The sequence below is a fragment of the Orcinus orca genome, chromosome 9 (assembly GCF_937001465.1).
Source record: "Orcinus orca chromosome 9, mOrcOrc1.1, whole genome shotgun sequence".
NCBI lineage: Eukaryota > Metazoa > Chordata > Mammalia > Artiodactyla > Delphinidae > Orcinus > Orcinus orca.
The window spans coordinates 69791939-69813259 of NC_064567.1; the positions used below are offsets into that span (position 1 = coordinate 69791939).

Sequence of the window (21321 nt, forward strand, 5' to 3'; positions counted from 1 at the left end):
TATAATTTACTTGTATGGGAAAAAGAGTCATGATAGTAGTGGCCTATGGACTGGAAATTTTACATTCAATATCAGCAATTTGCTATGTTTGGAACAGAAATACATAGTCACAGTTCTTTGCTCAAAGCTGCCTTCTTCGAAATAATTAAAATAAATAATTCTAAAACTATCTTTTAACAAATGCCTTTGCAAACACATCCCAAACATGCCCACAATTACCAAATGAACATTGAGATTTTCTCTTTTAGCCAGATTACCTCTATTGACCTATAATAAGCAATAAGAGAAAAATTAAGGTAAGGAGAAATAGAGTCAAAAGTCTCTCTTGAGGGCATGACTATTTGGATAAATATTACTTAAGAACAGCTTAAAAATAATTACTACTGTTTTTTCTTAAACATAAAACACACGTTGTGTTTTTCTCCAAGAGCATAATACTTGAGAGTGGTCCATACAAACTATATCTAATGTGTTCACTTTATTGTCAATTGCATTTTGAACGTTTTCAAGAATACAGGCCTTTATAGGTAGAAATAATTGCCTTATTTTTTCAAGTTTTATTGAGATATGATTGACATATAACACTGTATTAGAGGGTACAATATAATGATTTGATATATGTATAGATTATAAAATGATTATCACAGTAAATTAACATCTATCACTAAACCATTTTTAGTTAATAAATCAATACTTAATAATAAATAATTTTATTATTAAATAATAAATCAATACTTGATTAATAATCCATTAATAATTCAATCAATTGTTTAACTGCTTTGTTTTAAATGCAATTAGTTTAGGGGAGATTATACACATGCTGTAATTCTTAATTCTAACAATTAAGCTCTCTTTGTGGTTTTGATGATTATTATTAATGAGTGTGCTATCTTTGGGTGTGTCTGGCTGATGGGGTACAACAGAAGAAAGAGACAAGAAGGATTAAATGAAAATGAAACAAAAACCATCTGACCACACACATGGAAAGATGAGGTCTTTCAGAGTAGAGTCATAAATCAGAGAAAGCAATAGTCCAGGCACAATGGAAGCCATTTACCACCTGTGCCCCCCATAATAATCTTTCCTTTCTTCCTTGCCAGGAGTTCTTGTTCACCCTGGCTAGGAGTGGACTGTGTAGCTGAGGCTCCCCAGTCCTCCTGTGGGATTCCCGCTTAGAGAAAGCTGCTCATGAGAAGGGAATAGAGTTTCTCTCCATTCTCCACAGAGGGAGAGGAGCCCTGGGGGTTGGTGGGTTTGAGGGGTCAGCAGCGGCAGACTGGGCGGGGTGTAGAGGAAGGTGAGGCTGACTTAGACAGAGGAGGCCAGCTCTTGTGCTGAGAACAGTGGGGACCACAGGCAGAGGGATGATGTTCATCTAATACAGTATAAATAACATGTGGGCAATGATAAATAGTGCAGAAATATATTAATCACCCTGAAATAATTATTAACCTAATTCCTTTGTTAATGGGCACTAAACAAGCTAAAAACAAGACATGAGTCCCCAAAAGAAGTCACTTATGCTAAGCCCTATATCACAAAACTGAGACTTAATTACAGTTTTGATTCTCCCAGACATGGAATCTTAAACCAATCGGGACTCTACTGATTACCATCAGTTAGCTAATCAGACTGATAGACCCCCACCATCTCCTATAAGGAAAGAAACCCTGCAATAATCAATCTGCTTCTTCCTGCCTAATACAACTTCCTTCTTCCTGCACCCTCTGCCTATAAAATCTTGTACCTTGTATAGCTCTCTGGAGCTCCTTTGTACCTGCTAGATTGGATGCTGCCTGATTCATGAATCCCTGAATAAAGCTAGTATGATCTTTAAAACGTACTCAGATGAATTTTGTTTTTTGTTTTGTGGTACGCAGGCCTCTCACTGTTGTGGCCTCTCCCGTTGCGGAGCACAGGCTCCGGACGCGCAGGCTCAGCGGCCATGGCTCACGGGCCCAGCCGCTCCGCGGCATGTGGGATCTTCCTGGACCGGGGCACAAACCCGTTTCCCCTGCATCGGCAGGTGGACTCTCAACCACTGCGCCACCAGGGAAGCCCTGAATTTTGTTTTTTAATGCAACCATTAACACTGTCTTTTAAAATGTTACAAAACTATTTCACCAACGTTCTTTACTTGATTCTCACAACAGTATCATGAAGCAAATAATTTTACTTTTATCCACATTTTCTACATCAGGAAACTGTGTTCTATGAAAGTCAGGATTTTGGAAAGTTTTGGCAAGGCTAGACTGGGTTCCTAGGCTTAGATCATTCACTAGGTAGCAAGTAGAATCAGTACTTAAACTTAATGACTTGAAAACTTATTATTACTCATTTTCAAGATCAGAGTATTTATCAATTACAAATACATGAAGAGTGGTCAGTAAGAAACTTGACAAGCTAATAAATCTCATTAGCCTTGGTACTTCAGCTTCCACTTTTATTCTTATTAGCTGAATAAAATATTTTCTCTCGAATTCTTTAAGGAAAAAGCTAACATATTTCTATGTTAGTCATAAGAATAACACTTGAGATTCTGCAGAGTAAGTAAGACTTGTAATGGCATTTTGTCAGAAATTAAATTAAGCCAATTATTGTGGGAGGACACTTATTCTTTATATTTTTCTTTATGTAGGAAGGAATTTAAATAATTTAAATTCTTATTTCAGAAGAAAGAAGTAGAAAAACATTGCCTGTAGGTTCTGACCAGAGTTTATGTCTCATGGTAATATGTACACAATTAACCATTGAACAACTCAGGCATTAGGGACACTGACCCTGCATGTAGTCGAAAATCTAAACATAACTTATAGTTGTCCCTCTGTGTCCCTAGTTCCTTGTATCTCCAGTTCTGCATCTGATTATTCAACCAACTGGGCTCTTATAGTACGGTGGTATTTGCTGTTGAAAAAAACTTGCATATAAGTGGACCCATGCAGTTCAAACCTGTGTTGTTCAAGGGGCAACGATATATAAGAATTTGGATATGTGATTAGTGATTCCTAATGCCTTTGCAGACCTCTCTACGACTTGAACATAGGAATACATTTGCCTCCCCTTAGGACATAATATTTACATCAAATAAATATTTACACCGTTTGTCTGTTTTTCCTGTTTGTTTTTGAGTTTGTGGGTTTTAGAAAGACAATGTGCCCAACTATTGCACACTGACCTAGGATGGCTATGCCAGAAATTTCTGTGTAGCCTGTGACCTTAATAACAAATATGTGTATGATTCAACTCCCTTAACCATTTTCCAAAAAGAACTTTCTGTTCCTTCATAACCAAGCTTTCAAAAGATGATGATATGGCACTCTTCTCACTCTTAGATTCCAGATCTACGTCTCTAATATGGCTTGGGCACAACGCTGCTCTCAACCCAAACCTGTCATCATCAGGGGCTAGGAGTTCATTCAGATGATGCTTGAAAAACTAGAAAGGTGTTACTACTTCAGAGATTAACAGCTTCAAAGACTATGGATGAAGAGTTTTGAATCAAGGAAATGAACCAGGAGTCTCCTTACGGCAAATCCAACTCTTGCATAGTTGAATGATTTTTGATTCTGCCCATAAAAATGTCAGCTCTTTTCCAAATAGCTTTAAAATGCTTTATTGGAGGAAGTAATGTTTTAGGACATGTTTGAGTACTAGAATACAGAATGCTTTTCAAACTGGAAGACCAAAAATGACATGAAGAAAAAAAAGTTTCCAAGCACAGATATAACATGAGAAAACCATCTAAAGCTGCAGTGGAATTATCAGACAAGGACCGTAAATACATCTACCTAAGACGAGTGGAGTTTGAAGAAGATGAAAACATGTAGACTTATTAACAGGAATAAGGTATCGATTAAAACACTCCAAAACCCCTGATATTTGGACTAGGCTATTTCCATTCCTTTTAGTTTTAGCATAGCATTGAAAAAATGGAACGCAAGAAGACATTTGAGTTTATTTAAATATCATAAAATGGTGTTTGTACTGCTTCTAAAATTAAGACAATTTTTATAATACATAAAGGACAGGAAACAAACTCTACAAATAGAATGAAATCCATGTGGAATGGCTAAGTCATCCAGAATGTGTGTGTGTGTGAATGTGTGTGTGTATGTGTATGTGTGCGTCTGTAACTTGAAATGCTCTCAATCATTTTGTCAAGCACATTTTCTCCTTTTGTTTTTTACTTGGATATTTGAAGGAAGATGTAATTCATATGTTTTTCATTCATTTACACTTGAGGTATTAAAATGCGGCCTGAATTATGTATTCATGTACCATGAGCGAGTTATTTCTGTTGAAAATGTCTCTTTTCTTGATTAAAAAAAATTTACACTAAATTAGAATCCAAAGCTGTTAGTTCACAGCATCAACTCCTAGTCTAGAATATTCATATTCTCTTGACATATGAGAAGATGTTCTAAGTTTTACAAACAACCTCTGGAACAATTAAAATCAAGGTCTTGTCTTTTCTGTCACTATTAATGACCACTGTATGCCATGACAAAATAATCATATCGTAACGATCATTTCTACTTAGCTCCCTATTTCAAGGTTCAGTACATTTCATTATATCTATCCTATGAGACGCCAGATTTAGGAGTTCTTCCTTTATGCCTCTAATTCAAGTTTATAAAATAATTTTTATTTTCACCAAATACAGAGGATACTATTATATGCCCTAATAAAATCAAACAAAATACAAAACAGAACATAAAACAAAAACACAGTTTTATTTTTCATGAATGTATGAACTTTATTTTACACACAATATTATCTCTTGGTTTCCAGATCAGCTTCTCTTGTCTGTTAACTGATTTATCTCCATTTGCAATGATTTATGTCATTTCCCCCCTCAAAAAGGTCTTCATTGTCAATTTTTACGGAGAAAAAAGCAAAAAGAGGAGAAGAAAGATCACATTGCAGCACTGGAAGCCAGATGTCACGGCCTTTGCTCTCAGCTGTCACCAGGCAGAGCTCCCAGAGTCACAGTGGCTCATTATCTGAGATGAGAGATGAGCTGTGCGGCTCCTGTAACCCTAACGGGGGGAGCTTCTGCTGTGGCTGGTTCTGTGGTAGCTTTTAATTCATCCTTCATGATACCAAATGCCACTTTCGGTGGTAGCCTACTGGTGTTGACCCTTGTTTCTGTATGCCATAGTTTAAAGAACCACACCATGAAATAGCTCCAGAATGTGCCTTGTAACATTTAATCACAATAAGGGCATTTACCTACTTTCCAATTTTTTGTTGTTGTTGTTCAACTCTTTTAGCAAATTTCAGTTATATGATACAATGTTATCAACTATAATCACCATGTTATACGTTAGATACTCAGACCTTATTCATCTTATAACTGAAAGTTTATACCTCTTAATGAATCTCTTCCTATCTCCCCCACCACCTTACGGCAAACACTTTTCTACTCTCTGTTTCTATGAATTTGACTATTTTTGCTTTTAGAATTCTACATATAAGTGCTATCATGTAGTATTTGTCATTCTCTGGTTTATTTCACTTAGCATAATGCCCTCCAGGTTCATCCATTGTTGTTGCAAATGATAGGATTTCTTCCTCTTTCAAGGTTGACTAATATTCCACTGTGTATATATACCCCATTTTCTTGATCCATTCATTCATCAACAGATACTTAGGTTGTTTCCATACCTGGGCTACTGTGAATAATGCTGTGAACATGGGAGTACAGATATAGCTTCAAGAGATAATTTCATTTTGGGGGGATATATACCCAGAAGTGGAATTGCTGGATCAGATGGTGGTTCTATTTTTAATTTCTTTAGAAACTTCCATATTGTTCTTCATAGAGGCTGCACCAATTTACATTCCCACCAACAGTGTATAAGGGTCCCCTTTTCTCCACATCCCCACCAGCATTTGTTATCTCTTGTCTTTGTGATAATAACCACCCTTACACGTGGGAGGTGACATCTCATTGTGTTTCTGATTTGCATTTCCCGATGATTAGTGATGTTCGGCACCTTGGGCAACTGGATACATGCTTTGGAAAAAATGTTTATTTAGGTACTTTGCCCCGTTTTTAATTGTTTTTTTTCTTTGCTAATGAGTTGTATGTGTTTCTGGTATGTTTGGGATATTAACCCCATATCAGATATGTGGTTTGCAAGTACTTTCTCCCATTTTCTAGGTTTCCTTTTCATTGTGCTAATGGTTTCCTTTGCTGTGAAGATGCTTTTTAATTTAACACAGTTCCATCTGCTTATTTTTGTTTCTGTTGCCCCCAAATATTCATAAGAAATCACTGGATTAATACTCTCGAAGATATGCAATACTGCAGAGAGCTCAAGATAAGTTCTTGGTCCTTAGAACACAGAAAACAGATTCTGCTTACATTCTACAGCTTGGTCAGTTTAATTAAGGTTATTTCTTTCTGAGCTGTTTTATAAGCCAGGAGTAAGTCCACTGCCTTCCCCCTTGCCTATTTATTCAATAAGAAGATTATGGTTACATAAAACTGAATTTTCCTGAACCATGAGTCAGTGTTTATTAAAGTGCCATAGTAGTGTCTTATTAATAAGAATAATGTAAATATTCAGGATGTTATGAATTGAATTGTGCCCCCCAAAGACACATTCAAGTCCTGACCCTTGGTACCTATGAATGTGATCTTATTTAGAAAGTTTTTGTGAATGTAATCAAGTTACAATGAGAGCAAGCTGAATTTGGGTGTGGCCTAATCCAATATGACTGGTGTCTTTAGAAGAGGAGGAAAATTTGGACGTGAACACAAAAATACAAAAAAGAGACTACCACGTGAAGACAGATACAGAAATCGAACGCCTGGGGCTACCAGAAGCTGGAAGAGTCAAGGAACGGTTTTCCTGTAGAGGCTCTGGAGAGACTGTGGCCCTCCCAACACCTTGATTTTGAGCTTCTAGCCTCTAGAACTATGAGAGAAGAAATTTCTGTTGTTTTAAGCCACCCAGTTTGTAGCACTTTGAGATACTCCAAGCAGCTAGACGTAGAAGTCTTTCAATCCTGTAGGAGAGCTCAGGTGGTGTATTACAGTGTAGCAGTGTCCCCTTCAATGCACTGTATTTGTAGTTATAAAAATAATAAATCTATATTTTAAAAAGAAATGAACTTGTTTTCTGAGCAGCTAAATTCCAAGTGTATTATACAGAAGACATACAGTCAGAAGTGAAGATACTGCTACCCAAACTCAATGTGGCAAAGAACACTTCTCCATAAATACCCTTCCAGAAAAGGCTGTCCTCCAAGCTGGCTACTTGCTTTACACTTTACCATAAGGACTGCATATCCTACAGACCACTGAATATGAAAATCATGTGCAAACCTCCCGTGTTTCTAGATTTTTGGCTAGTGCTTTTTAGGCATGGCTTTATAATATGAAAAAACTGGTGATAGCTACTCAAATTAAATAACAAATAGCTTTGCGTTTAGCTACTTGAGGGCAGGGATCATTTTAGATGGCCATGGTATCCCACAGTATGTGGCACAGTATGTGCCAGATTGTTGGTGCTGAAAAAGAGTTATGAAGTAATATGTAGACATTAGATATGTGTAAATGGTTGATTATACATGAAAAAGATAACCTGTAACTGAAAACTGAGTAAAAGTGTTATTTACTGAGTACAAGGATACATTATTTAACTTAATTTTCAAAACATTTCTGTCAAATAGATACTATTCTCCCTGTTTTATGTACAGGAAACTTAGGCCCAGAAAGTTTTAAATGATGTTCCCAAGATCACATAGCTTGTCAGTGGTGTAAAAACAGTAGGTAGGAATGACTCACAGTCCAAATCTCTGTGCCACGTTCTACGCTGTGTCCTATACCATAACCACCTTCTGGGGAAATGCCTACTCAAGACCTAGACTCCACACTTCATTGTAAACTGTTATTTGCCTGGGAACTATTCACCTCAACTGTTTTTATCACAATTTGTCCACTTGAAGTGGGGAAGTGGGGTTAAAAATATTTGAAACCCCCTTTCTGATTTGAACAATATGAGTGTACATGTGTTAATGCTTAAATCACACCAGAAACTATCAGAAAGAATGGTCTCTGTTTTAAATCCAAGAAATTAGTTTTATAATTATATAACTAAAATTCTAACCAGATGGAGTCCCAAATGAATTATGTTAACTAATTCTCTTCTTTCTCTCTCATTGCGATTATAGAAATTTTATGTTAATTTTATCTATGCTATATATACTATTCTGGACATTCTTAACTACAATACCAACTACCTTGATTAAATATTTTTTAAAGCCATCATTTATCATCATTTGATATATAAAGCACACTGTACTAGACTAGGTGCTTTAACTGCCCAGAATCTCTCTACATGAAGGAACAGCTCCGCCAGCACATCATTCAAAATGATTGCCATGGAGCCAGCACTGGAGCAATGCAATTGTGTCTTCTGAAACCAAGCTCGGTGGATCCCAGTCCTGTCTCAGGTATCGGAATTTGGAACTGAGAGTCAGGAAAACTGTGGCGGTCATTAAAACTGTATCACATGACTTCAATGTTCTAAGGAAGTCCAGAATTCCCAATGACCAAGGTCCCTAAAAGCTAGCCTGATGTGAAATCAGTTTCAAGGGCTTCTGAAAGACCAGCCAGAAGTAAACCAACCGAAAACTAATTGTGATAATTAAGCCTGACCATAACAGAATTTAACCACCTTCTTGCAAATGAAATAAAACCATTTAGACATTTTATAATCATGCCCATCCTCCACCACATAAACCATGCTATAGAAGACAAAAAATAACAAGTCACACTTAACACTACTGAACTGTACAATTAAAAGTGGTTAAGATGGTCAATTTCATGTTTGTTTGTTTTTTACCACCCCCCCAAAAAAATCACAAATTAACTTGTTAGTTAAGAATATAGTGTTTATCCAGTTGAGGTTCTCTATTTCCCGACTGATGAGAACTTGGTTAAATTTACGGGTCATGACAAAGAGATGAGACACTTAATGTGGCCCTGAATAATAATAAAATTTAGTCTTGAAGAAACTGATAGACATTAGTAGTGGTGTACTGATAAATGTTTAACAACCATCTCTCAAACAACGAAACAGTGCTGATTTGTAAAATTAGTCAGTTTTCATGGTGTAAATATTACCACCATGCTTATTTTAAGCCACCAATGTCACATCAGTAAACACAGAATCGGGAACAGATGGATAGGCAAAATCAGCTCTCTTAAGTGGAATCCAGCACCTCATGGTGGGGAAAAGGCAGAACAAAACCACCCCAAATGTCTTCTGTGTTTTCATTTCATTTGTGTCAAGTTCAAAATGTATTGACGTAGGAAAAGAAAAAGGGAACTAATATTTATGAAGTGGCTACTGTGAGCCAGACCTATTTTAAATTATCTCATTATAAAAAGCTATGAGGGAGACCCTGCCCTGGGGCCAGCTGGGCCCTGGCCCTGCCCACTAGCAGGCCAACACAAGCTTTGGGACACCCAGGACCCCATACCCAACTGTGTCAGGAATCAACCCCCCCCCCAATAGCTATATGACACCAGCTCTGAGACCCCTGGGCCCTGCAAACAGACTCCAAGACCTGGCTATGCCTGCCAGTAGACTGGCACTAACCCGAGGACATGGCTTCATGTGCCAGTGGGTGGGCAATATCCCAAGAGTATTCTAGACCCTGACTCCATTCACCAGTGAGCCGGCACTAGCCCCAGGGCCCCCTGGGATTCTGTGGCTGGCTGCCTCATGACCCAGCCCCCGCCACCCCAACCAGCAGCCTCTGCACAAGGTAGGACCTGGCAACCAATCAGACTGGGGGCCACACAAGCCTACCAGACTGCCCTCAGTGTCAGTCTGCCACAACAGAAGGACCCAAGCAGCCCTCATAGGGGGAACCCCTAGAGCATATAGCTTGGGTGATAAGAGGGGAATACACTGCTGGGATGCACAGGACTTTTCCTACAGGAGGCCATTTCTCCAAGGTCCAGAAATGTAACTAACCTACCAGATACATAAAAATACAAACAGCAACTTAAGCAAAATGAGGTGACAGAGGAACATGTTGCAGAGAAAGAAACAAGATAAAACCCCAGAAGAAGAACTAAGTGAAGTGGAGATATGCGATCTACCCAAGAAGGAGTTCTGGGTAGTGATCGTAAAGATGATCAAAGAACTCAGGAGAAGAATGGATGCGCAGAGCAAGAAGTCAGAAGTTTTTAACATGGAGTTAGAAAATATAAAGAACAAACAGTGATGAAGAATACAAAAACTGAAATGAAAAATACACTTGAAGGAATAAATAGTAGACTAAATGATACAGAGGAACAGATCAGTGAGCTGGAAGACAGACTAGTGGAAATCACTGCTGCTGAACAGAAAAAAGAAAGAAGAATGAAATGAAATGAGGACAGTTTAAAAGACCTCTGGGAAACAGCAAGCACACTAATATTTGCATTATAGAGGTCCCAGAAGGAGAAGAGAGAGAAAAGGGAACAGAGAACACATTTGAAGACATAATAGCTGAAAACTTCCCTAACCTGAGAAAGGAAACCATCACCCAAGTCTAGGAAATGCAGAGAGTCCCATACAGGATGAACCCAAAGAGGAACACACCAAGACACACTGTAGTTAAAAATGACAAAAAATAAAGATAAAGAGAGAATATTAAAAGCAGCAAGGGAAAAGTAACAACACACAAGTGAACTCCCTTAAGGCTATCAGCTGATTTTCAGCAGAAACTCTGCAGGCCAGAAGGGAGTGGCATGATATATTTAAAGTGATGAAAGGGAAAAACCTACAACCAAGAATAATCTGCCCAGCAAGGCTCTCGTACAGATTTGATAGAGAAATGAAAAGTTTTATAGACAAGCAAAAGCTAAAAGAATTCAGCACCACCAAACCAGCTTTACAAGAAATGTTAAAGAAACTTCTCTAAGTGAAAAAGAAAAGGCCACAACTAGACACATGAACATTACAGCATGAAAAAACTCATCCAGAAAAGCAAACATACAGTAAAGGTAGGAAATCATTCACACACCCAGTAGGAAGGTTAAAAAAAAAAAAGTAGTAAAATCATGTATATCCACAATAAGCTGTTAGGGGATACACAAAACAATTAGATATAAAATATGATATCAAAAAAATTCTGTGGGGGGGAGAGTACAAGTGGAAGGTTGCTGAAATGTATCTGAAAGTAAGAGATCAGCAACTTAAAACAATTATATATATATAGCTGTATAAAAACCTCATGGCTTTTTAAACCTCATCACAAACCAAAAATCTATAATAGATACATACACAAAAAAGAAAGAGAAATCAAAACATAAAACTAAAGAGTCATCAAACCACAAGAGAAGATAACAAAAGAAGAAGGAACAAAAAATACCTATGAAACAACCCCAAAACAATTAACAAAATGGCATACATATCAATAATTACCATAAATGTAAATAGACTAAATGCACCAATCGAAAGACACAGAGTGGCTGATTGGATACACAACAAGACCCGTATATATGCTGCCTACAAGAGATTCACTTCAGATCTAAAGACACATACAGACTGAAAGTGAGGGGATGGAAAAAGGTTTTCCATGCAAATGGACATCAAAAGAAAGTCGGGGTAGCAATACTTATATCAGACCTTAAAGTAAAGACTGTTACAAGAGACACAGGAGGACATTATATAATGACCAAGAGATCAATCTAAGAAGAAGATACAACAATTGTAAATACATATGCACCCAACATAGGAGCACCTAAATATATAAAGCAAATATTAATGGACATAAAGGGAGAAATCAACAGTTACACAAGAATAGTACTGGACTTTAACATCCCACTTACATCGACATACAGATCATTCAGACAATCAATAGGGAAGCATTGGCCCCTAATGACACATTAGACCAGATACACTTAATATATATAGAAAATTCCATCCCAAAACAGCAGAATACATATTCTTTTCAAATGCACATGGAATATTCTCCAATATAGATCACATGCTAGGCCACAAAACAAGCCTTGGAAAATTTAAGAAAATTGAAATCATTTCAAGCATCTTTTCTGAACAGAACACTATGAGATTAGAAGTCAACTAGGAGAAAAAAACTGCAAAAAATACAAACACATGGAGGCTAAACAATATGCCACTAAAGAACGAATGGATCACTGAAGAAATCAAGGAGGAAATGAAAAAATACCTAGAGAAAAATAAAAACAAAAACATGACAATCCAAAACCTATGGGACACAGCAAAATCAGTTCTAAGAGGGAAGTTTATAAAAACACAAGCTTACCTTGGGATACAAGAAATATCTCAAACAAGCAACCTAACCATACACCTGAAGGATCTAAAGAAAGAAGAAAAAACAAAACCCAACGTTAGCAGAAGGAAAGAAATTATAAAGATCAGAGCAGAAATAAATGAACTAGAGACAAAAAAAAGAGAAAAAAATCTGAAACTAAAAACTTGTTCTTTGAAAAGATGAACACAATTGATACCTTTAATCAGACTCATCAAGAAAAAAAAGGGAGCAGACCCAAATCAATAAAATTGGAAATGAAAAAGGAGAAGTTCCAACTGACACCGCAGAAATATAAAAGGTCATAAGAAACTGCTACAAACAACTATATGCCAATAAAATGGACAATCTAGAAGAAATGGATAAATTCTTAGAAATGTACAATCTCCCAAGACTGAAACAGGAAAAAATAGAAAATAGGAACAGACCAATTACCAGTAATGAAACTGAATCACTAATTTAAAAACTCCCAACAAACCAAAGTCCAGGACAAGACGGCTTCATAGGTGAATTATACCAAACATTTAGAGAAGAGTTAACCTTCTCAAACTATTCCAAAAAACTGCAGAGCAAGGAACATTTCTGAACTCATTCTATGAGGCGAGCATTACGCTGACACCAAAACCAGACAAAGGTATCACAAAAAAGAAAATGACAAGCCAATATTACTGATGAACACAGATGCAAAAATCCTCAGCAAAATATTAGCAAACCGAACCAACAATACATTAAAAGGATTATATGCCATAATCAAGTGGGATTTATCCCAGGGAGGCAAGGATTTTTAATATCCACAAATCAATCAATATGATACACCACATTGACCAACTGAAGAATAAAAACCATGTGTTCATCTCAACAGATGCATAAAGAGCTTTTGATAAAATTCAACATTCATTTGTGATAAAAAAAAAACTCTCCTGAAATTAAATTTCTGGATTGGATTTTTTTTTCTCATTAAAAATCCTTTTAAATTCTCCCAGGTGAAAGATTACAGATAATGAAAAGTCATTATCTTTATCATCATCAAGCTGTTGTTTTCTGAATGCTTATCTAAATTGAAGGCTATAGCAGCTTACAAGTGCTTACCTTTGGAGCACAGGTGACAAAGGGGTAAACTGGAAGTTTCTGCTGGTAGCCTAGTGTGAAGGTGTGATCTGTATACTGTCAACTCTTCCTCTCTCACAAAGACTGATGTTGATATTTACAGAAGATTATTGGTCCCTGAAAGAAAGACAAGTAAAAATTATGCCAGTTATGTTTCAAAAGTATCAGTGGAACATAAGAGCTTCAAATTTCTATCTGCATGCCAATTTTAATGTATTCAAAAGTTCTTTTAGAAAAGTATATCTTCATCATTCAAATAATTACCCAAGTTAGAGTACTAAAATAATAGAAATCTGGAATGGAGAATGCTAAAAGAACTCTTGGGATATACTCCTTTTACAGATGAAGAAAGAATAATCACACCACTTTTCTTTAAAAAGAGAAGGCAGTTACTGGCTCCTAGAGAAGCAGCTCCCATCTCATCACACTGATGTGTGGTGCTGCAATTCAGAATATTTATATTTTATAGAATTCTCACTTTAATATCTAATTCCAGAAACAGCAGCTCTCCTTAATGGTATCATCTCTGTTTTACAAATTTTCAGTACATTCAGATATTTATATCATTAAGAATCAATGCAGAGAAAAGGGAACCCTCCTACACTGTTGGTGGGAATGTAAGTTGGTGCAGCCACAACAGAAAACAATATGGAGGTTCCTCAGAAAACTAAAAATAGAACTACCATATGATCCAGCAATCCCACTCCTGGGAATACACCCAGACAAAACTATAATTCAAAAAGATACATGCACCCCTATGTTCAGAGCAGCACTATTCACAATAGCCAAAACATGAAACAACCTAAAGGTCCATCAACAGATGAATGGATAAAGAAGATGTGGTACATGTATACAATGGAATATTACTTAGCCATAAAAAAGAACAAAATAATGCCATTTGCAGCAACATGGATGCGACTAGAAATTGTCCTACTAAGTAAGTCAGAAAGAGAAAGACAAATACCGTATGATATCACTTATATGCGAAATCTAAAATACGGCACAAATGAACCTCTAAAAGAGACACAGACTCATAGACATAGAGAACAGACTTGTGGTTGCCAACGGGGAGGGGGAAGGGAGGGGGTGGACTGGGAGTTTGGGGTTGGTAGAGGCAAACTATTACATTTAGAATTGAAAAATAACAAGGTCCTAACGTATGGCACAGGTAACTATATTCAATATCCTGTGATAAACCATAATGGAAAAGAATATAAAAAAGAATGTATACATGTGTATAACTGAGTCACTTTGCTGTACAGCAAAGATTGACACAACACTGTAAGTCAATTATACTTCAATAAAAAAAATTCATCTAAAAAGAAAGAAAGAATCAATGCCTGGACTAGACTAAATTATCAGGGGTAATTCAGATCTTTCCATTCCTTATCTCCCATCATTGGTGAAACTTAAAACTTTTATGTGGAATGTAGAGTTCACAGTTTCAACTATCTGTTTGATTTCATATTACTGATATGTATGAATTATATAAAATATACAATACCCCAAACAGTTGTTTTTGCACTGGTTCTACCTTTAACAGGAATGTAATTGGCAATAAAGTATAATGAAATCAACAATGACACATGCTGGTATAAGGAAAAGAAAAACCTTCAGATTCCAACCACAGTGTCCCCAGGAAAGCTGGTACTAGTAATAGCTAAAGTTAACATACTGTATTACATGCCTTAAATGAATCATAATCTAATTATCATAATTTCAAAGCAGGAGATATGATTAATCCCATTTCTCACTTGAGGAAACTGGGGCAGGGAGAAGTTGAGTCACTTGTCTAAGGCTACTAATCATTATGGAAGCCAGACTTTGAACTCAGGTAACCATCTTTAGGGCCTTGGGCACTTAACTAGGTTCCCCCACCTCTATCTGTGAGGTCTAATGGGCCCCGGCCAAACCCCAAGAATTGCTCACTCTCTCCTGCAAACAGAAAACATACTTGGGGCTAAGAAGTGATGGAGATGGCAGGAGAGCAGAGGCTCCTATGTTCTGTTCCTCCCTCCCTACTTCCCTCTCTTTCTCCCCAGGGATGGAATTAATGTTCCTCCGCGCCCCCCCCCCCCCCGCCCCACCAGTCCACCTCCTTACAAGCATGCCTGTAGGGCTATATGGTGTTCAGCATTCTATCTCCAGCATCTAGTGCAATATGGACACAAAATAGGCACTTACCATTGTACTTGTTGAGTGAATGAATGAATCCTTTCTGTGCTGTAAGTGTTAAATGAGACGATGTACGGGACACACAGAGCTTCCCATAATACCTGATGTATACCAGATACTTAATAAATATTAGTTGTTGCTATTCTACTATTACTGCCTACTGTTACTATTATTTGTCTAAAAGATAATTTTAAGCAGAATATAAACGTTTTATTTCATTGTTCCTCTCATTTTTAATTATGTTTTTAATTTATTTATTTATTTATTTATTTTTGGCTGCATTGGGTCTTCGTTGCTGCATGTGGGCTTTCTCTAGTTGTGGCGAGCGGGAGCTACTCTTCATTGCAGTGCACGGGCTTCTCATTGCAGTGGCTTCTCTTGTTGTGTATCACGGGCTCTAGCTGCACAGGCTTCAGTAATTGTGGCATGCAGGCTCAGTAGTTGTGGCTCGTAGGCTCAAGAGCACAGGCTCAGTAGTTGTGGTGCACAGCCTTTGTTGCTCCATGGCATGTGGGATCTTCCTGGACCAGGGCTGGAACCCGTGTCCCCTGCATTAGCATGTGGATTCTTAACCACTGTGCAACTAGGGAAGTCCCCCTCTCATTTTTTATTTTTTAACATTTTTCGTGGAGTATAATTGCTTTATTATGGTATGTTAGTCTCTGCTTTATAACAAAGTGAATCAGTTATACATATACATATATCCCCATATCTCTTCCCTCTTGCACCTCCCTCTCTCCCACCCTCCCTTTCCCACCCTTCTAGCTGGTCACAAAGCACCGAGCTGATCTCACTGTGCTTTGCGACTACTTCCCAATAGCTATCTATTTTACATTTGGTAGTGTATATATGTCCATATATACACTACAACTCTCTCACTTTCTCCCAGCTTATGCTTCCCCCTCCCCGTGTCTTCAAGTACATTCTCTAGTAGGTCTGCATCTTTATTCCCATCTTGCTCATAGGTTCTTCATGACCATTTTTTCTTAAATTCCATATATATGTTTTAGCATATGGTATTTGTTTTTCTCTTTCTGACTTACTTCACTCTGTATGACAGACTCTAGGTCCATCCACCTCACTACAAATAACTCAATTTCGTTTCTATTTTATGTGCCACATCTTCTTTATCCATTCTTCTGTCGATGGACACTTAGGTTGCTTCCATGTCCTGACTATTGTAAATAGAGCTGCAAAGAGCACTGTGGTACATGACTCTTTTTGAATTATGGCTTTCTCAGGGTATATGCCCTGTAGTGGGATTGCTGGGTCGTATGGTAGTTCTATTTTGAGATTTTTAAGGAACCTCCATACTGTTCTTCATAGTGGCTGTATCAATTTACATTCCCACCAACAGTGCAAGAGGGTTCCCTTTTCTCCACACCCTCTCCAGCATTTATTGTTTGTAGGTTTTTTGATGATGGCCATTCTGACTTGTGTGAGGTGATACCTCATTGTAGTTTTGATGTGCATTTCTCTAATGATTAGTGATGTTGAGCATCCTTTCATGTGTTTGCCGGCAATCTGTATATCTTCTTTGGAGAAATGTCTACTTAGGTCTTCTGCCCATTTTTAGATTGGGTTGTTTGCTTTTTAGATATTGAGCTGCATGAGCCGCTTATAAATTTGGGAGATTAATCCCTTGTCAGTTGCTTCATTTGCAAATATTTTCTCCCATTCTGAGGGTTGTCTTTTCATCTTGTTTATGGTTTCCTTTGCTGTGCAAAAACCTTTTAAGTTTCATTAGGTCCCATTTGTTTATTTTTGTTTTTATTTCCATTTCTCTAGGAGGTGGGTCAAAAAGGATCTTGCTGTGATTTATGTCATAGAGTGTTCTGCCTATGTTTTCCTCTAAGAGTTTGATGGTGTCTGGCCTTACAGTTAGGACTTTAATCCATTTTGAGTTTATTTTTGTGTATGGTGTTAGGGAGTGTTCTAATTTCATTCTTTTACATGTGGCTGTCCAGTTTTCCCAGCACCACTTATTGAAGAGACTGTCTTTTCTCCATTGTATATTCTTGCCTCCTTTATCAAAGATAAGGTGACCGTATGTGTGTGGGTTTATCCTTGGGCTTTCTATCCTGTTCCAATGATCTATATTTCTGTTTTTGTGCCACTACCATACTGTCTTGATTACTGTAGCTTTGTAGTATAGTCTGAAGTCTGGGCACTTGATTCCTCCAGCTCCATTTTTCTTTCTCAGGATTGCTTTGGCTATTCGGGGTCTTTTGTGTTTCCATATAAATTGTGAAATTCTTTTGTTCTGGTTCTGTGAAAAATGCCAGTGGTAGCTTCATAGGGATTGCATTGAATCTGTAGATTGCTTTGGGTAGTAGAGTCATTTTCACAATGTTGATTCTTCCAATCCAAGAACATGGTATATCTCTCCATCTATTTCTATCATCTTTAATTTCTTTCATCAGTGTCTTATAATTTTCTGCATACAGGTCTTTTGTCTCCTTAGGTAGGTTTATTCCTAGGTATTTTATTCTTTTTGTTGCAGTGGTAAATGGGAGTGTTTCCTTAATTTCAATTTCAGATTTTTCATCATTAGTGTATAGGAATGCAAGGGATTTCTGTGCATTACTTTTGTATCCTGCTACTTTACCAAATTCATTGATTAGCTCAAATAGTTTTCTGGTAGCATCTTTAGGATTCTCTATGTATAGTATCATGTTATTTGCAAACACTGACAGCTTTACTTCTTCTTTTCCGATTTGGATTCCTTTTTTTTCTTTTTCTTCTCTGATTGCTGTGGCTAACACTTCCAAAACTATGTTGAATAACAGTGGTGAGAGTAGGCAACCTTGTCTTGTTCCTGATCTTAGTGGAAATAGTTTCAGTTTTTCACCATTGAGGACGATGTTTGCTGTGGGTTTGTCATATATGGCCTTTATTATGCTGAGGTAAGTTCCCTCTCTGCCTACTTTCTGGAGGGCTTTTATCATAAATGCTGTTGAATTTTGTCGAAAGCTTTCTCTGCATCTATTGAGATGATCATATGGTTTTTCTACTTCGATTTGTTAATATGGTGTATCACATTGATTGATTTCCGTATATTGAAGAATCCTTGCATTCCTGGGACAAACCCCTCTTAATCATGGTGTATGATCCTTTTAATGTGCTGTTGGATTCTGGTTGCTAGTATTTTGTTGAGGATTTCTGCATCTATGTTCGTCAGTGATATTGGCCTGTAGTTTTCATTTTTTGTAACATCTTTGTCTGGTTTTGGTATCAGGGTGATGGTGGCCTTGTAGAATGACTTTGGGAGCGTTCCTCCCTCTGCTATATTTTGGAAGAGTTTGAGAGGGGTAGGTATTAGCTCTTCTCTAAACGTTTGATAGAATTTGCCTGTGAAGCCATCTGGTCCTGGGCTTTTGCTTGTTGGAAGATTTTTAATCACAATTTCAATTTCAGTGCTTGTGACTGGTCTGTTTATATTTTCTATTTCTTCCTGGTTCAGTATCAGAAGGTTGTGCTTTTCTAAGAATTTGCCCATTTCTTGCAGGTTGTCTATTTTATTGGCATATAGTTGCTTGTAGTAATCTCTCATGATCCTTTGTATTTCTGCTGTGTCAGTTGCTACTTCTTTTTCATTTCTAATTCTGTTGATTTGAGTCTTCTCCCTTTTTTTTCTTGATGAGTCTGGTTAATGGTTTATCAATCTTGTTTATTTTCTCAAAGAACCAGCTTTTAGTTTTATTGATCTTCGCTATCATCTCCTTCATTTTTTCCCCTTTATTTCTGATCTGATCTTTATGATTTCTTTCCTTCTACTACCTTTGGGGGTTTATTGTTCTTCTTTCTCTAATTGCTTTAGATGTAAGGTTAGATTGTTTATTTGAGATGTTTCTTGTTTCTTAAGGTAGGATTTTACTGTTATAAACTTCCCTCTTAGAATTGCTTTTGCTGCATCTCATAGGTGTTGGGTCATCATTTTTTCATCATCATTTGTTCCTAGGAATTTTTTGATTTTCTCTTTGATTTCTTGGTTATTTAGTAGTGTATTGTTTAGCATCCCTGTGTTTGCATTATTTACAGATTTTTCTTCCTGTAATTGATAGCACTGTGGTCAGAAAAGATACTTGAGGGCTTCCCTGGTGGCGCACTGGTTGAGACTCTGCCTGCTGATGCAGCGGACACGGGTTCGTGCCCCGGTCTGGAAGATCCCACATGCTCTATTCTGGAGACTGTTTCATGAGCACTTGAGAAGAAAGTTAATTCTGTTGTTTTTGGAAGGAATGTCATATAAATATCAGTGAAGTCCATCTTGTTTAACGTATCATTTAAAGCTTGGGTTTCCTTATTTATTTTCATTTTGGATGATCTTTCCATTGGTGAAAGTGGGGTGTTAAACTCGCCTATTATGATGGTGTTACTGTCGATTTCCCCTTTTATGGCTGTTAGTATTTGCCTTATGTATTGAGGTGCTCCTATGCTGGGTGCATAAATATTTACAATTGTTATATCTTCTTCTTGGATTGATCCCTTGATCATTATGTAGTGTCCTTCTTTGTCTCTTGCAATAGTCTTTATTTTAAAGTCTATTTTCTCTGATATGAGAATTGCTACTCCAGCTTTCTTTTGATTTCCATTTGTATGGAATATCATTTTCCATCCCCTCACTTTCAGTCTGTATGTGTCCCTAATTCTGAAGTGGGTCTCTTGTAGACAGAATATATACAGGTCTTGTTTTTGTATCCATTTATCCAGTGTATGTCTTTTGGTTGGAGCATTTAATCCATTTACATTTAAGGTAATTATTGATATGTATGTTCCTATTACCATTTTCTTAATTGTTTTTGGTATGTTATTGTAGGTCTTTTCCTTCTGTTGTGTTTCCTGCTGAGAGCAGTTCCTTTAGCATTTGTTGTAAAGCTGGTTTGGTGGTGCTGAATTCTCTTAGCTTTTGCCTTTCTGTAAAGGTTTTAATTTCTCCATCAAATCTGAATGAGATCCTTGCTGGGTAGAGTAATCTTGGTTGTAGGTTTTTCCCTTTCATCACTTTAAATGTGTCCTGCCACTCCCTTCTGGCTTCAGAGTTTCTGCTGAAAGATTAGCTGTTAACCTTATGGGGATTCCCTTGTATGCTATTTGTTGTTTTTCTCTTGCTGCTTTTAATATTTTTTCACTGTATTTAATTTTTTATAGTTTGATTAATATGTGTCTTGGCATGTTTCCTCTTCGATTTATCCTGTATGGGACTCTCTGTGCTTCCTGGACTTGATTAACTACTTCCTTTCCCATATTAGAGAAGTTTTCAACTATAATCTCTTCAAATATTTTCTCAGTCCCTTTCTTTTTCTCTTCTTCTTCTGGGGCCCCTATAATTCGAATGTTGGTGTGTTTAATGTTGTCCCAGAGGTCTCTGAGATTGTCCTCAATTCTTTTCATTCTTTTTTCTTTATTCTGCTCTGCAGTAGTTATTTCTATGATTTTTTTCTCTCAGGTCCCTTATCCGTTCTTCTGCCTCAGTTATTCTGCTATTGATCCCTTCTAGAGAATTTTTAATTTCATTTATTGTGTTGTTCATCATTGTTTGTTTGCTCTTTAGTTCTTCTAGGTCCTTGTTAAACGTTTCTTGTATTTTCTCCATTCTATTTCCAAGATTTTGGAACATGTTTACTATCATTATTCTGAATTCTTTTTCAGGTAGACTGCCTATTTCCTTTTCATTTGTTAGGTCTGGTGGGTTTTTACCTTGCTCCTTCATCTGCTGTGTTTGTCTTCTCATTT

At 37.1% G+C, this 21321-nt stretch overlaps 1 long non-coding RNA gene across 1 annotated transcript in view; it reads right to left on the bottom strand.

The window, feature by feature from the left end:
- Positions 1–21321, bottom strand: part of LOC125965338 (uncharacterized) — a 242496-nt gene that overhangs the window by 38406 nt on the left and 182769 nt on the right. Inside the window, exon 3 of the long non-coding RNA XR_007479103.1 lies at positions 13393–13527. This is a non-coding gene — a long non-coding RNA (uncharacterized LOC125965338). The remainder of the gene's footprint in view (positions 1–13392; positions 13528–21321) is intronic.